Source organism: Aethalodelphis obliquidens, unplaced genomic scaffold, assembly GCF_003676395.1.
Source record: "Aethalodelphis obliquidens isolate GAN/ISIS:26980383/991018 unplaced genomic scaffold, ASM367639v1 scaffold68, whole genome shotgun sequence".
NCBI classification, from domain to species: domain Eukaryota; kingdom Metazoa; phylum Chordata; class Mammalia; order Artiodactyla; family Delphinidae; genus Aethalodelphis; species Aethalodelphis obliquidens.
The window spans coordinates 5,300,475-5,313,878 of NW_020838012.1; the positions used below are offsets into that span (position 1 = coordinate 5,300,475).

A 13,404-nucleotide genomic window follows, 5' to 3' on the forward strand; every position below is an offset into this window, starting at 1 on the left:
GCAATGGGAGAGGCCACAGCAGTGAGAGGCCCGTGTACCAAAAAAAAAAAAAAAAAAAAACAAAGAAACAAAATATAAATAATACTAAATCGGTGGGTGTGTGTGTGTGTGTGTGTGTGGCATGAGAGAAACGGATTATGAGGAAAAGGAGTAGCACTCTATTCTATTCAATCTCTCTTCTCAACATCACAGACCAGGGTGTGTTTGCCTAATAATTTAATTTTTCAGTAGTAGCACTTTTTGAGGATATTTTACCCAGAAATAATAATCTTATTAGTAAGACTCTTTTTCTCTCCTTTCTCTGAAACAAGGCATTTCTGCAACCTCTGATAATTTGAGACTTTGTTTTATAACCTCCGATAATCTGATAACCTACTGACCCCAGAGCAACCCTGACCTCCTAATTCCCACAAAGTGACTAAAAGGTACTGCCCTCATCCTGCTGCCAGGCTTCTGCCACTTTGCTCCTTCACAGTGTTGAAAATATTTCTGACCACTTACCCAACTGTAGTTTGTGTAATTATTCAAGTCCTAAAACATGGCGCTAACCACCACCATCTAGCAGTACTGAAGAGTCTACACTGATAATCACTTGTAGCACACCTACTTTTTCGAAGCTGGGAAATTGCGTTGGTTTCCTTTGTTCCTACTTCTGTCCCTTACCACTCTAAAATACTAATTTTACTGAACAAATCATACGGCTTGCCATTTACACAATTCATGGGCAATATACACTGAAACACAAAACATCACTTTATGCATGTATGGATGGGTGTGGTGGGCGGGTGTGTGTGTGTATAACTTCCTGTGTTAGTTCTAACTACTCTGAAAACACCTTTAATTTACATGAAATAATAACTTCTTATTCTTGAAAATCTAATTATTTCAGCAGATGATTCAGAAGGTTAGGTAATTCATCTTAGTCTTCTCAAAAGGTAATTAGGTAATTATCTTAGTCTTACCCCAATTCTTACACCTAACCAAGTTAAATCAGATTATTTCAACTATACACAGTGGAACTGAATACTCATTGTCTTTTAAAACTTAATTCTTCAATGCCCACTGGGAGAAATACTGAGTCATTCCTCAGCAAAACAATATAAACACATACACTTGGAAATAAAATGATGACAAAGACCACTATTATTCAAAACTTGCAGGGTTTTGTAAAGCATCACTGTTGGACCTTTTTGTGTCCCATTGCTGTTAATGAAATTTGAAATTGATGGAGTTAGAATGAAGAAAGGACAAATAAGACTCCCTGCTGAAATCATAGCTTGTGTTGAATGTTCAGTATCTGAATGTCTCTAATTCCTTCTGTTTTGAAATTGTGCCACCAAAATGATGTTCTATTTTAATCCATTGTATTAACTGATTGAATGCTTAAATAGTTTTCTTTGGGAAGAAAAGGATTCATTGGAATTTTTTAATGGTTTGCTATAGGCTAATGTATTTTAATAGGAGAGCACTTTACTATAACTATTTAAACTAAAGCATGTGAGAGATTAATATTTTCTATTCACTAGTGTCATTTGTTTACCTTGTTCTTTTAGAATATGAAACTCAGCTTGCTGATTTGCAGTGTTAAAAGGTTCAAAATAAATATACTCCTGACTTAAGAACATCTACATTAACATGCTTGAGTGAAAGTAAAACTAGTGATTAAAGGAGAAAGGAATTCTCCTGGAAATGTTTCTATAACCTACTATCCTGCTGACCTTCCCCAGTTCCCTTCATCTATCACTTAAATCTTGATCAGAAGATCTGTAGGAAATGACTGAACTGGACAGAAAGGTGTCTTCACAGTCAGAGAAGAGAAACAACATGCAGAGCCCAGAACTCCAATCAGAAGCCTTTACTGACAGAAAGTTGGCACACAGTCCCCTACAGAGGCTGCTCTCTTTTCCTTTGGCCTCCATTGATTAATTATTTTCCAAGAAAAAAGTTTTGTCCATCACAACTGTTAAGTCTGATACCCCTTAAACTTAAGTCTAGATTTTATTGGATTCCAAGATGACAGTGTGGCTGCAGTTCACGGAATAACCCGTGCGCTCCGCTCTCCATTTCTCAGCACCAGGAGCCCTCCTGTGCATCAGTAGAGTCACTGACTCTTTCTGTACAAAAGGCTGTGCACAGAAGTGGTGTGTGTCACTCCTGACACAAGCATTTCAGAGTATGCGCTTGATCCCTCAGTCCTCTCCTCCTCTTCACAGTGACCAGGAGGCCACCTTCCCCAGATGGTGCAAGTAAAAGATGGTGGAACCTCTGTCAGCCTGGCCCATGGGTGACCACATGAAGCAGAGCTCTCTGCAAACTGACTTAGAGGTACAGTAAACATGAAACAAACTTCTGCTGTGTTAAACAAAGGAGATTTCTGGGTTAAGTTGCTGCCACAGCATTACCTCTGATTAAACAGGCTTGCCCTTTAGAGATGAAGGTATTAATGGGCACCTGGGTTACTCTGCAGGACTCAAGACAAATGGAAAGGCTCAAATATCAAAATGAACATCTGCAGCTCAACAAAGATATTTCCATTCTTGGTTAGGGGTCTTTCAGATGAAAATAATTAAAACCCAGTTCAAACTACTAAAGGTAAATGAATGTACACTGGTTTGTTAAAGCCATGGGAACCACAAAACTGTTGGAAAGGAGAGGGTTGCAAATGGGATGCTTCAGGAACAAGAATCAGAGACTGCAACGTTGACAGGACACTCTCCACTTCTCACCCTTGTATCTCCATATAGGGTCCCTTCATTTTCTCTCTGTGCGGCCAAACTTTTCCCGCAAGCCAAGAAACAGGGTTCCTGACGGTTCTCAAACCTCTGCCACCAGAGAGAAAGTGACAGATGCACTCATGTCTTTTTGCTGTAATTTAAAATTCCCAAGGAAAAATATGATTGTCATAGCTGGAGGTAAATGTCCCCAGGTGGGCTAAGCAACTGTGTTCAGCAAGGGATGTGTTCTGTAGATGTCGTTAAGCTTCAATGCAGAACATCTAGTTGGAACAGAAGCAAATCCAAAAATTGTTTCTAAAAAGAGGGCCTTTCTGGTCAGACAAAGCATAAACATGTTCAAAATCCATTATGCACATAAATAAAATCCAAAAATCTCTTAAAACTAAAGGTTTTGTTTTCTAATTCATTTGATGGCAAACTTGACCTGATCTGAACTAATTTGGCAAACTAGGCATGAACTTGACGTGAAGCTGTTGAAATTTGTTTTTTTTTTCTTTTTTTAAACATCAGGGTTTTATTTTCTGAACACAATATTCTGCTTTTCTTTTTTTAATAGTATTTTGATTTTATTTAAGTATAATACATGCACATGGTAAAAATTCAACTGCAATGTTTATTTGTGAATAGTAAATACATTTCAACATAGAAATATTTGAATGTAGAAATATTTGTAGAATATTTGAGTATGGGTTCCTGTCCAAATCCTTCTGGGGGTGTTATATAAAACATGGTATATGAATTATATTACTTTTCAGATTATAAATTCAAAAACATGCCTCTAAGGTTTTTAGATAAGAGACTTACATCAGGAATTATAATAGTACAAATATAAATATCCATAGAATAAATTATGTTATCATAATTTAAGAACATACATGTAATAGACACAGAGATCTATCTACCTATATCTATAATTCTCTTTGAGAGAGAGAGTGAGAGAGCACATATCCAAATAGATACATGGACATTTGTGTTTCTTACACATTTAACTTTCCATTGTCAGCTACACATTCTTAACAGGAGAATTAAATATGTCAAGAAACATCAACTCAATACTACTTATGCACACAGTGTGAGATTGTGACTTGCTGAAGTAAGGAGTGGTATGATGGAATCACATAGATTCAGAGATGAAAGTAATCTTAGAAATCATTTAGGACACTCTCTCATTGTCATATGAGAACATTGGAAAGGGGAGAGAAAAAGTGACTTCCTAAGCACAGAGTTGGTGATAGTGAGGTTCTACAATCTTTTTTTTTTTAAATTTTAATCAATGAAACACAGATTTTTAAAAATTCTAGTCCACTGAGGTTTAAGCCCTTTCAATATTACATATTTGCTTAGATACCTTAACTAAATTATGAGCAAAAGGATAGGGAAAAATTATAGTGATACTGAAGTGGTCTTAGATAAAAGGTGTTATAAAAGTGTTATTTATTATCAAAAGAAGTATGGGAGAGACTGTTATGTCTCAAGGCAAAATTTGCTAAAATAAAAATATTCTGAAAAATACTTGAGTACTTCTATGATGATTCTAACCTTTGGATTTGTTAAGGCAACTGAAAAGTAGTAATTTTTTTCTTACAGATATAAACTATATTGAAAGATATGAAAAATTATGAAACATATAATGGTATATTATATGAGGTACATTTCTCTCCAATCACTATGTAGCTGACTTTGTTTTCAAGAGAATTTCTGTAAAGTGTTTTTCCCCAAACTCCACAATATTTTACCCCACTTTCTGTTGTAAATAACCTGAAAGATTGCTATGTTTTGTCACAGACTCTATTTCCTGCTCCTCCCAAAAGCTCTCATCCTTTTCATCACTCTTGTGAAAATTTACCTTAAAAGTAATAACATCTACCTGTCATTATGGTGTTCATGGAAGTGGTGAATTGTATACATCATGCAGGTAAAGAGCTGACTAGCCCCCAAGTTACTCATCTCTGATATCACTAGTTATCAAATAGTGTAAACATGTTCTTTACCAGTACTCTATCATTTCATCCCCAGTGGTCCAGATTCTCACTGATTGTTGTTGTTGTTTGCACAGTGTGCTTGCATTATCTTTCTAAGTGAACTTAAAACCTATGCTGCTTTAAGGTAGACATTATGGATATCCCGTCTTCATTTTGCAGGTTTGAAAATTATATCCCAGGACTTCCCTGGTGGTCCAGTGGTTCAGAATCCACCTTCCAATGCAGGGGATGCGGGTTCAATCCCTGGTCAGGGAATTAAGATCCCACGTGCCGCGGGGCAACTAAGCCCATGCACCGCAACTACTGAGCCTGTGCACTCTGGAGCCCATGTGCCACAACTAGATACAAGCAAGTGCTCCACAACTAGAGAAGCCCATACGTCACAATGAAAGATCCCACAGGCTTCAACTAAGACCCAATGCAGCCAAATAAATTAATTGATTAATTAAAAAAAAATAAAATATCCAGAGAAGTTGAATCATGTGCCCTCTTAGATCACACAGCTTTTTAATGGTTTTAGTGCTTATTAGCCATTTTGATACATACAAATTTCACTTTAACATACATACAATTCACGCTTCCAGTTTTGGAGACTCTGTCTTCCTATTATCTTTTGGTTAGAGGTAGGGTCTTCCCTCCCGCAGTAGAACCAGAACATTCCAGTTACTTGCTTGCTTTCTCTGGTTCCAGGCCTCAGAGCATCAACATGTGACTCAGGAAGACATCATCTGGGACTGTGAATCTAGAGCAAGTGACCCAAAGAATTAAGGGCAGTTAAAAACCAACTATAACCACAGCCACAGTGCAGCACCCACGTGTGGTGTCAGTGCCAATAGTGTCAGTATGGTCAGTGTGGGGTCCAGTATCAGCAACAGAATGATCCTAGCCACTATTCCAATGGCATGATTTTGCCAAGTAGCTGTCTTAAGTTCCTAACCATTTCGAAATCTGTGGTTTCCAGCATTCCATTTAACTCTATGAGCTAACAACTTCCTTCCAAAAAAATTCCTTTCATGGTTAAAACCCATATTTGCTCTCTGTTGTTTACACCCAAAATCTCTGAATATAATGTCAGTATTGAGTTAGCACACAGGCTCACCGACCCGTAAAGCTTTATTCTTTTTCCGTCATATGTATCTCACTGCTTTCATAAAATAAATTTAATTTTCTAGGCCCTATCAGTGGTACCTTCCACTGCCAATAATTTCTTTTTAACTGTTCATTTTTTTATCCCTTTATTTATGATATAAATTGGGTTATAATGACTAACATCAATTTTTTACATAAATAGCTTATAGAGTGTAGGCAAGGTATTGACTTTTGTGGCCAACATTAGTTTTGCAACACTGTAAATCTGTTTCATCCTACAGATGAAGAGTGATTTATAAGTAATTAATAAACTCTGGAAAAGAAAAACAAGTAGTGTCTATCTGTAAATGAGAAAAATATTGGATGAATATATGAGAGACATATTTGTGCCTTCAATATGTAAGAAAGGACAGGTGGAACATTATGTAAAGTATCAAATGTATCAGACTGATATATCTCAAAACTCCCAAACAGCTATGTATTTTAACAACTGACTGGAGGATAGTTTACCATTAAAAGGAAGACTAGTTAATAATCAAAGCGTAGAAATCGTTCATTTATTTACTTACTCATTCAGTTATTTGTTCATCAGCGAGCAGTTCCAAAAGCACCAAGCATGTCCCAGTTGTCAACTCTGGTTTATTACCTATGAAAGTTTAATAGTGCCTCTCACTGCCAGTGGACGTTTGTGCCCTGAAGTGCAAGTTGGGGGGGGGTACATGCATTGCATAGAAAGTTAAAAAAAAAATTGAAAATTGGAGCTGAAAATAAGATTTTCTCTAAATTTCTGTATCCAATATATGGTAGACTTTTCTAAATTATATATTAATTTATCTTAAAATGTGGCAATTAATTTTCCGATGTAACATTTTAGCAACATTTTAAAAGCTTAAACTGAACAACTAGAAAAAATTATGAACTGAAGAACTGGTGTGAAATGTACTTTCTTAGTAAGTATTGTTTGTAAAATTTTTAAAATGCAAAGCCATGTTTTATAAGTTAGCATTTATGAAACTCAAGATTTATCACAACATACAGACTTTTTACTAACATAAGTATTATTTATTTTTGTAAATTCAGGATCATTTACTCTTTTAGTAACTTAATTTAATTATAACAGTAAACGACATTTTATTTAATACCAGATCACATTCACAGTTTTAATGTTATTAAACTAATATTTTACTAATTGGAGGAACAAATAAGCCAATGTTATATATTAATACACTTCTTATCTTCCTCCAGCTATGTCAATAAGTTGCAATCAAGGGCTTTTTAAGTAGGTCATATGCTACTTCATTGAAATATTAAAATATTTTAGTTTCCATTAGAGGGTTATTGTCAAAGCTGTTAGAGATCTGTATTGTTTATGAACATCATTTGCTGGTCACAGTATAATCCATAATACTTGATTCCTTAATGTAAGCCACATTAGATGAACCTTAGGCTCCTAGTAATAAAAGTAAACTTTATATATTAAAATGGCAACCTCAACCATTTTCCCAGAAGTGATGGCAGGTGGTGTGTAGACGTCCCCAGGGGGTGGGGCAGGTGGTAATGGTATATGCATTTTATTTGGTCTCTTCCCCTATCAATCACTCTCACTCTTCGCTCTCCCTCCCCTGCCTCCCACTTGCCCCGCCCCATGTGAATGGCTTTAGGTTAGGTACTGCTACTCTGGTTCTAGCACTCAGCCCCCACCATCCTCTTTGGTCGCACATTTGTGTTGTGTATTTGGCCCTTGAGGGCACCTGAGTTTGAGAACTGAGAGTTACTGCATAACAAGACTAAACATAAATTGGAACAGAGTGTGAAAGACAGAAGAAAGACTCTCCTCTTGCCTTTAAGGAGCCGAGAATTCAGTAGTAAAAACAAACAAATACTACTATAGCATACAAAACAGCGGTACTCATCTATATTCCACACAGACATAGCCAATGGAAGGGGCACATTTCCACCAGTATCGGTAATTGCTGTGCTGTGATTTTTTTTTTTTTTTTTTTTTTTTTTTTTTTGGCGGTACGCGGGCCTCTCACTGTTGTGGTCTCTCCAGCTGTGGAGCACAGGCTCCGGACGCGCAGGCTCAGCGACCATGGCACCCGTGTCCCCTGCATCGGCAGGTGGACTCTCAACCACTGCGCCACCACGGAAGCCCTGTACTGTGATTTTTGCAGCAGTAGCAGAGTAAGTTCTCTTGCTGTAAATCAAAGTACGTAATTAAAATCTCAGGGCGTTGGGAGGTGAAGAAACAGAAGCAGAGGCGAGCAGTTAGAAAATGCTCCTGAAGTGATTCTTGGATGCCTCCCCTTATTCACCTAGCTCTACCCTTCTCAACTCCTCCTCTGCCTCTTTCTGAGAATCACAGATGCAGACAGGGTTTAATGGAATCACACTGCAGGGAGTTTGTCTATAAGGGTAACGATACCAAAAGGCTTCCCTGTCTCAGGGGTGGTTTTGCACTGTGCCAGCCTGGAAAGGCTGAAAACTGAATCTCCCGGAATTCCCTTTCCTTTGTGGTATTGGGTTAGGTTGGCCATACAGGAATATACACGATGTTTGGAAGGTGGCGATAAAGCATCACTCATTATCCTCAAGAGGTCTGTGCAGGGCCCCGCGAGCCGCTGCATTTCACTCCCTTTGTGGCTAATTTGATGGCACCATATCGCACAGGAAAGCAGCCAAACTGGCAGTTCGTTCAAACTCACCCTTCTCCCCATCCTCTTCCAGTTCCTTGGTGTCCTGAGTGAGGTGCATGTGCAGGTCCCTGATGAAGGCCACCAGTTTCTTCAGCAAATAGCCAACAACACTGAGTTTAGGTGTAGTGACAGATGGACGTGGCTTCCGGTTTGTCCTTGTGGGTTCCAGAGTGTCCTCATTGGCTCCCAGCTTGTCCTTGCTTTATCTCTGCTTTACGTCCAGCTGTCCAGTTGACTTACAAGGACGTCATGCTTGTCATCACATGCATAGGTAGCAGCTTTCCACAGAACTTCTTCACCATTAATTAGTGTTTTTTTCGGATCCCTCAATCACCCCTTTTCAGATCTTTATTTTCCCAGTGTTTCTTACAATTGTGAAATGTTTAATCCCAATAATAATAAAAAAATATCCCTTAGTCTAAACCACTCATGATGGTTCTGCTTTCTTACTCAAACTCTAATTTATATTACATATATGTATATACACACACATTTCATATATATATATATATATGAAAGCCTTTAGTAGTGCCTCAATTCCTGTGAGACTGGCTAAAGTGCTATTACCCAGAGAGGAAGAAATCCCTCTAGAGAGAATAATTAGGGACACATGAAATGTTGAGATGTCTGAAACCATATGATCCCGATAAGAACAAATACCCAACTCATGCAATTCCTCTCTGTACTTTACTTAAATCTTGGTGCCTTCCCCTCTGTAGCAAGTACTATGCTGATACTTTGCTACCAGTGATCTATATTCTAAGGAAATGTAACTATCTCCTGATTGTATCCTCTGCCTCCAGCACTCTCTGGCATTTTGTGTCTATTCAAGAATTACTTACTGAATGAATGAAGGAAGGAATGATGCAGTGAATGAATGAATGCTAAAGGCACTTTCCATCCACTGAAACTTCAACATAATAATGTTCACTGATTCTCTACTACATTATTATGCACAGTACTTGTTCGATTTTAAATAGAATAACCTGGAAGATAAGAATTATTATTGGAATTTTACAGATGAAGAAACAGAGATTAAGTAAGTATCTTGCTCAGAATCACACAGCCAGTGTATGAGAATAAACTTGTGTTTGTCTCACCCCAAAGCAGCGGCTTGTTCTGCTACATCAGGCTGCCTATCAAAAGAACCTTCTCTCTGGCGAAGCCTCACACAGGCAATTTTATCTTGACTTCTTCACCCACCCATCTCCCAGGAGCATGTTCTCCTTCCAGGGTCAGTTATTATTTTTCATTGTTTATTTGGTCGGCTATTCTCAAACACAGTTTTCTGCAGATTTAAAATGCCATCTGGTCCAGCCTTTGATTCCTGCTTCTCCCAAATTCTGCCTTGTGAGTATGACTCAGCCTGACCTGCTTCTGCTTTCCATTTTAAATCTGGCTAAGAATGACATCAATGGATAAAAAAAAATTAGTCATTGGCTTTTCGGGTGAGCTGTGGCTTTGGATTTCTTCTTTGATGTACAGGACATGTGATGAGATTCACTGCAGCTCTGAAGCAGCCATGCCGTCAACTATGGCAGCAAACCTACCTAGTCCTCCTGTCCCAGTTTCCTAACTGTCCAGTTTCTTCCAATGCCTCCCTAGTGGGTGTACTCAGGCCACTTCCCAACTTCCTGGTTCTCTGTGGCTCTGACCTGGGTGCCCACTGCCTCATTTCCATCACAGCCGCAGGCTTGAATATTGGAGTGCTAGAACACAATCCAGGTAGCTGGAACATCAAACTTGTATAACTCCGATGGAATATTTTCACACAAAGTGAGGAGTGGGGCTTATCATGTCACTCAGATTAAAGGCACAAATCATTATTTCATATGTATTCTGAAATCACAGTAAATACATTAGCCCATTCACTGCAGAACAGCCACATCAGCAGTTCAGATTTGGTCTTTGTTGTGGTTGTTGAAATAAGTTCTTAATGTGCAATGCTCAGTAGTATCTGAGTAATACATTACAGTAGACATGAACCGAGTTTCGATATTTCCTCTTTGGAACGAATTATGCTTATTTACAAGTTAAGAGTGGGTAGTTCTAATTACTTACCCTGTTGTGAGTTTTAATGACTGACCTTAAGCTACAGAGGGTTTTCCAGCTATTATTTCCTGTAGAGTTTCTAAAAGCAACAACTCTTATTAATATTTGTAAAAGATAATGTTGGAAAAAAGGTAATGTTAAAATCAAGGCACTCTATAGATATATTTAAGGACAGGAAAAGGTATTACCATTGAAAAAACTGTACATATTTTCAAGCACAACACAAATATTGTAGCAGTATTTAACTGAACTATTTTAAAATAGTGGCAATTATACTTCCTTACATACTTTTCTAATTTTTAAACCATAAAATTACAGTTTGAATATACAGTCTGACATAATTAGAACTATGCACAGCTTCTAAAGCGTGCATAGGAAAGGAAATGCTAATTCACTTCAAGAAAAACTGCTTCTTAAAATGGCAAAACACTAGCATTTTGTATTTTTCAGGTTTTTTAATTTCCTGTTTTTGAGAAGTTGTTGAATGTAGGATAATATTTTGGCCCTGATTCTGTAAGGACAAGCAGTCTGGAGACCTGACTCCCTGCAGAGCACAGTGAGAATTATCCAATGTCATTGTCCTCTACAGATTCATAGAACTGTTGCTGTGAAAAAAACATGGCAATGAATCTAATTCATCCTCCAACTCAATGCCTGCCGGCATATCACATACCTCTCTAGAGAGATCGAAATGTATTCTATTTTTAAAGATTTCCAGAAATCCCATAACGTCACTCAGTAAATCCTTCCAGTGTGGAATTACTTTCCACACCAGGAAACATTTCCTTATATCTAACTAAAATCTTTTATTCTATAGTATCTTTGTGCCCTCTGCTTCCTCTTGTCCTATTTGCAGTCAAGATTAGGAATGGATGCTTTCTTAAATATATATATATATACATATATATATATATATATGAATCACTTTGCTGTATACCTGAAACTAACACAATATTGTAAATCAACTGTACTTCAATTTAAAAAAATGGATGCTTTCTGTATTGTCTTATTTATTGGTGTTTAATCTTCACTGGAATGAATAACTCATTATAACTTTCTTGAACATTTCAGTGTCTCTTTCACTAGAAAGTTCCTGAATATTTCAATGTCTTTTACAAGTAAGTAGTTTTTATGTTAATACAATGTCTTACAAACTTCACAACAATTATTGGATTAATACAAAATGTTCATGTTTATCATCTAGCACAAGTGCTTACCTGGGAGGGTCTCAGAAAATATTTCTTAGTAGTTTACAGGAGTATGGGGTTTCCAAACTCTAGCATTAACTGAAACAAGTAAACCCTAAAAAGATCAAAGAGTATTCAAATAACACCCCTGTGCTCCACAGCAAGAGATGAACACACTATTTTAAATTGTATTCATTTTCATTAATTTAGTTTTAATAAGCCATACGTAGCTAATGACTACTGGATTGCACAAGGCATGTCTAGTAAATACAACTATAAAATTGTATATTAGAAATTTTATTTGGAAATTATTAAATTTTAGAAAAGTGAGTTTATGTTTTTTATCTCAGAGCATATCCTGTTACTGCAAGAGTGAATTCAGATTCTAAAAGTATCCATTTTGTATATACAAACTGGGAAAGTCTGTTCTTTCTTTTATCATATAGTTATTTTATGAAATTAGTATTTTCCAAGTGTCAGACAAAATATGAAAATGTACAGGTAGGAATACTAGCTATCATTAAAAATTCTTCTATTTTAAACTAAAATAAAAGAAATGATTCCTGAAGATAGTTAAGAACATTAAAGATTTAAATATTAAACTCATATATAAAATAAGTATATTGTAAGCAGAATAAATGTTTTCTTACTTTACTACAGCACATTTATCTTTGAATTTACAAGTGATTCATTACTAATCCAGCAGCTAATTCAATCCTTCATTCTATTCACTTCACAAGGATATATGGTTAATTTAACAAATGTGGTTTATGCTGATTCAGTAGAAACCTACAAGAAAATAGCATTAAATTTTGGAAATTTTTGTCTGGGTTTGTTTGCACTTTCAAACCCTGTCTCAAAATAATTTAAGGATTGTTACCTTATAATTCAGTCTCTCACCCCCACCTCCATCCCCTAGGAAATAAAATTACAGTTATATACTGTGAAATAATAATGAAAAATAATATTTCCTTTAATTCATATTTAATAAAATTGATTAAATTGGTTAAATAGTGTATATATATATATATATATATATATATATATATATATACCTGTAGATAGATAGATAGATACACACACAAACATATCTTTTCATTTTTTCATTACGAGGTTCTATTTCTAGCATCTGTATTCTTTTTTTTTCCAGCAGTTTAATCACCTAGTCCTTGTTCACCTCATAACTGAACTACTTCAACAATTTTATAACCGTTCTGGATCCCTCTAACCTTGCCCTTATCCAATAAGATACCATAAATCTATTTCACATATAGTTCGTGTAACACCACCCTCTTACCTAAAGCATCTCTGGAAGATTTTGGCATTTTGTCATCTGAATCTATGACATTAAATCAACCACCTCCTCATTCTCTCAACATTCATATTTCTAAGTATTTTTCAATTCCTCATTAACACAGTTTTATCAGTGCAGCCAAGCCATTCTTCCTCCATGACCAGTTCAAGATGGCTTTATTTTCTCCATATTTTCTTAGCCCTCAATGTCATATCAATATTCTCACTGTCACATAGTCATCATCTCCTTCAAGCCCCTGCTACAAACTATGCCCATGATTTGCTAATCTATCATTCACTAATCTCTTCTCTAATCTTTTGCTAATCTGTCCTGCTTTATAGTTTTCTGATCTCAAACCTCATAGCAATA

The 13,404-nt window shown here is 36.5% G+C and overlaps 1 protein-coding gene across 16 annotated transcripts in view; it reads right to left on the reverse strand.

Annotated features, from left to right (window-relative positions):
- RALYL (RALY RNA binding protein like) overlaps positions 1 to 13,404 on the reverse strand; it is an 836,785-nt gene that overhangs the window by 662,933 nt on the left and 160,448 nt on the right. The window lies entirely within an intron of this gene.